This window comes from Silene latifolia, chromosome X, assembly GCF_048544455.1.
Source record: "Silene latifolia isolate original U9 population chromosome X, ASM4854445v1, whole genome shotgun sequence".
Classification (NCBI taxonomy): domain Eukaryota; kingdom Viridiplantae; phylum Streptophyta; class Magnoliopsida; order Caryophyllales; family Caryophyllaceae; genus Silene; species Silene latifolia.
Window position 1 is genome coordinate 123,504,301 of NC_133537.1, and position 4,969 is coordinate 123,509,269.

General features: G+C 36.4%; 1 long non-coding RNA gene and 1 other non-coding gene across 2 annotated transcripts; both read left to right on the top strand.

Annotated features, from left to right (window-relative positions):
- Positions 1 to 487: 487 nt before the first annotated feature.
- On the top strand, positions 488 to 594 carry LOC141625012 (small nucleolar RNA R71). Its single transcript, XR_012534812.1, has one exon. It is a non-coding gene; the product is annotated as a small nucleolar RNA R71 (small nucleolar RNA).
- A 1,523-nt stretch (positions 595 to 2,117) lies between these two features.
- Positions 2,118 to 4,693, top strand: LOC141623577 (uncharacterized). Its single transcript, XR_012533456.1, has 3 exons — positions 2,118 to 2,464; positions 3,867 to 3,944; positions 4,440 to 4,693. It is a non-coding gene; the product is annotated as an uncharacterized LOC141623577 (long non-coding RNA).
- The last annotated feature ends 276 nt before the right edge of the window (positions 4,694 to 4,969 follow it).

Sequence of the window (4,969 nt, forward strand, 5' to 3'; positions counted from 1 at the left end):
TTGGATGGAATTTGGTGTTTTCAGTGTAATAGTTGGAATAAGGGGTACCACTCTTGTATGCTTGAAAAGCATTCACTTGCTCACTTGTTCCCCTATATTCACTTTGGTCATGTCCCAAAGTTCCACAATTCTCACATATTCCACTTGGAATTGATGAAGATGCCACCATGGCATTAACATGTTGTTTGGTGATTTGGAGGCTTCTTCAAGTTTAGCCATAGCCTTCACAAACTTCAAATTAATGGTATTGATATGAGCACTAAGTTGAGCACCCAATTGAGTAATAGAGTCCACTTCATGCTTTCCTCCTCTAGTAGACTTTCGAGGTTTACTATATTGTGAGTTATGGACCGCCATTTCTTCAATCTTTTTCCATGTTTGATTATCATCAACTTCGGTGAACATACCATTTGATCCCATGTTGAGAATGTTTCAGGAGTCTTCATAAAGACCATTCTAAAATTGTTGTACCAAGAACCACTCGCTAAGTCCATGATGAGGACATGAGCGACAAGTTCCTTTGAATTGCTCCCAAGCTTCATACAAATTTTCTTCGTCCCTTTGTTTAAACCCCTTGATTAGGGCTCTTAGCATGTTAGTCTTTTTCGGAGGGTAGAACTTTTTGCAGAAAGCAAGAGCCAATTTCTTCCAAGAGTCAATACCAAGAGTAGCCTTATCAAGGCTTTTTAACCATTGTTTCGTGGTACCAATCAAAGAAAAGGGTATTAAGACCCATCGAATTTGGTGTTGAGTAACTCCGGTTTGTGAAATCGCATCACAATAGTCACAAAACGTCTCCATATGAGAATGAGGGTCTTCACTAGGTATCCCCCCCCCCCCCAAATTGACTTCTTTCGACTAATTGGATAAATGCGGATTTTGCATGCAATGAAATTACCGGTCAAGTGTTGTGGTGTGGGAGTACCATTGGGTAGGTTCTCCTCGGTTGGTACGGAATGTGATGAAAATTTAGGCATTGTGGGTTGATTTTGTGGTGGGTTTTGTGTTGGGTTCTCCTCTCCTTCTCTTGCAAAATGGTTGATGAACTTAATATTATTTGGTTGAATATCCACAATCTCACCAATACCTCTCAAAGTATTTCTAGCAAGTCTTCTATTGGTTGTCAATGTTCTTTCAATTTCGTGATCAATGGGTAACAAGTTACGTTGTGATCTTCTAGACATGCAAAATATCAACTTGAACACAATTAGAACAAACCTTGAGGAGTTTTACTTCCCCAAGGCAAAGAAAGACACAACTAAGAACAATCAAAGAAAATCAAATCAAGTTAACACCGTCCCCGGCAACGGCGCCATTTTTGGTCGGACTATCATTTTCGGTTACTTGTCGTTAGGAGCACCTAGACTAAAACAATATTTATAACTTCACAAATTACTCTACTATTAGTAAAGAGGTAAGTAAAGGTCGGATCCCAAGGGACGGGTATTGATGTAGGATTTTTTGATTGCAAGTAGTGGTGTCTAAGGGTGTCACAATTTGGGTTGAGATAAGAAGATCACTAAACTAAATAACAATGTAAATAAACAAGCAAGATGATTAAAATGAGATATAAACAATTGATTCAAAGCACTAGGGTGTCATGGGTTCATAGGGGATTCATGGGAATTGATCAAACAAACATATTCCCAAGTTATAAGCAAGCAATTATTGTTGTGATAGGATTGAGTTGGTTTATATCTTGAAATCCTAGGAAGGTTTGGGTTCCGGAGCCGAATCGATTAGATTGTACAACACCTACAAGTCGACTTAATCCTCCCTACTCAACTATATACATGGTCTAATGAGACTCGAGTTGGTTTATGTCTTACAAGTCTCATTGAAAAGGTAAGTGATGGGTAAAAATGCAACGATTCATAGGCTCGTATTTCATCAAAAATAACATGTGCATAAGTTGAGATCACAACAAGCAAGCAAATAAATTATGTGAACATATTAGATTAAGCATGAATCATCCCCCATGTTGGTTTCCCCTAATTCCCCATTAACCTTAGCTAAGGAAAATACTCACTCATTATCAAGTTTAACATGCTAACAAGGCTGTCAATCATACACTACTACAAAAATGGCCAAAGGAACTACATATAAGAAACCGGTTGAATTTTCTAACTAGTTTCTTTGATATAAGAAACCGGTTATAAGAAAAACTGGTTTCTTATACTAATATATGAAACCGTTTTAAAACAAACCCGGTGTCCTATATTTTGATATAATGAAGGGAGTTTTTCCAATAACCACCTCAATACATAAACCTAGATACTTCTATCTTCATCCGTATCACTGCTCACACCCGACTTCCTCTATTCTCTCACTCAACCAGCCATCACCGCCGCGATGTCGCCTGTTCGGAATCCCGCTGGTCTCTCATCACCACTACGCCACTTCCGAGTCAATGTTCTTTCAACAACAGCGACTAGATCTTCAGACCGTCCATCGCCAATCCTAGGTATTAATCTTCTTCGATTTTAATTAATTCATTGAAATCTTTAACTTCTTCGATTTTAATTAATTCATTGAAATCTTTAACAGTTCTTGCTTAATTTTATTTTGAGTTAAGTGAATTAGATCTATATGTAAGCGCAATTCCAATTTAGAGTTATTGTTTCTGTAATGTACTCTAACTATTCAATGGTTTGCCACAATGAATGAATTAACATACGGCTTTCTAATCGCTAGCTAATTCTATTATTGTTGATATCTACCTTCTGTTATTTGGGAAAATGCATTTCAGTCTTAAAGCTGGATCCTCAAGTTTTTAAGATTGTTCACGCACTTACGACAAAGTTTCCGACTTTTTATTCGTAGATACAGGATCATGGGGGTGTCTAATTCCGTTTCTCACTGCGGCTTACGTGATTTTTAATAATGCTGCTAATACAGAACCCTAGAAAGATAGATAGGGAGTATGTTGGAGACATGAAAATATTTTGATCTATTTATCTGTAGTTCAACATTTTCCCTACATGCCCTTGAATTTTCATGCCTGCACCATCTTGTACCTTTAGCAAAATTGAGCACCCATGAAATTTGGTCATTTATGGGGTAACAGCTCCATCAAATTTGGTCATTTAGTTGAGAATTAGATGGACATATCAAATTAGCAAACATAGTTGATCAGGTATAGTGGCATGAATATGTTGCAACCTGTGTCAAATTTGATTGTTGAGATTATGTATTATGGTAGAACCAGAAATTCCAAATATTGTGTGGTTAATTGCAGTCCATATTTTGAAATGAGGTCACTCTTGACATTATTGGTTCAGGAATTTTGTTTGTTTCAATTATTTGTGTAAGGTGTGTTTCCTCTATTTAACGCATTGGATTATTAGGTTGTTTAAACAGATGAATGTTGAAAGCATTAGTTGAAATTGATTAGTAATTTAATTAATAGAAATGTAGATAGACATAAACTTGTGAATTTATTATTTCTTCACATTTATATATATGACTAATGGTAGTTCACCACCAGTTTCATTGCAAGAGTTGTACAAAATGAATGCATTCCTCATTAATCTAATGCCTAGCCTCTTTGCTCTGACTTAGCGAGGGGACGACCTCCCGACAGTCCGACATTATACAGTACAACGGACCTTATGCCATCCCCCTCCCTCTTTAGACTTGCAATGCTGTACTTGTCCTCGTTCTTACTCTTTTGTCCTTCCTAGCTCTTGTTGTCCTTTTACTTCAAGTCACTCAGACTACCAAAGTACCAATGATTATTGAAACTCAAATTTACCAATTTCAGAGCATAAAGTAAAGTTAGTTTTACTTGCTCATGCTTTCAAATGTGTAGCCCCTAGCTCTCTTTGTTTTTGGTGCGCTAAGCTCTACTATTTTTCGTGATTTAGGTTGAAAGATTTGGGAAATTTGGGGAAGGGAAGCTGAGCTTAGAAGGTTTCAGGATGGAATCATTGCAGAAGGCAATTGTAAGTAGTGACCACTTGTTGTATCGACATTGAGTTTGTGATTGTTACGAGTATTTTTCTCTGGCCCATCAGGTGGCATCAACTGATATTTTTTGGTATACAAAAGTGCAATTGATGTCTCATTATTCAAAAAGTTATTGAGCGTATGTCAAATCTCGATAGTATAACCATTAGCTTAAGCGTGAGTGTGAGTTCAAAAATGTATGAGCATGAAAATATTCAGCCATATCAAAGGTTATTTATATTGTCATTAACATTTATTGTTTAAATCTGTTTAAATCCAGGAATTGATTGGACATCGCGGAAAAAAATATGGTTTATTAACTATTAAATCCTGGTCGTTTTTAGAAGTGATCCTGTGAATGTGCTCCTCAAGTTTAAGTACATCTTCACTTGTTGCACCGTATAGCCTCCCTTCATGTTTTGGTCTTTGGTCCTAGAGCTCATAATACTGCTTGTTTTTTTCACCTACTGTACTAACATCACCGATGCCAGGCCAGCAACGACTCCTTTGATGAATCCCAGTCAAAAGTTGCTTGTTTTTTCCTCCGTACAACATCGAGGCCAAGGACGACCCATTTGAAGACTTCAAGTTGGGTACAGATTAGATGATTGTATGATTCTGTCGACAAACTTAACTATAGACTTTTTATTTTGTTAGATTTATTCTTTTTAATAATTGTGGATCAATTTATATGAATTTGTATCATATTTCAGAAACTTGTAAGACTTACTGATTTATATGTTTATGGTTGTGTATATGGTTGTGTATGGTGATGATGTAATCTAATTTTATTTTTTATTAAAATTATCTAAGTCTTAATTTATCGAATGGTATTTTTTTTTGTTTCGAAGAAAAATCTAAGAGACCGGTTTTATTCAAGCACTGGTTTCAAACATAAGATCAAAGAAACCGGTTTTGGTCAATAATTGGTCTCTTTGAAATAATTAAAGAGACCGGTTTTTGCAGGGAGCTGATTTCTTTGAAACAATCAAAGAGACCGGTTTTAGCACACAACTGGTCT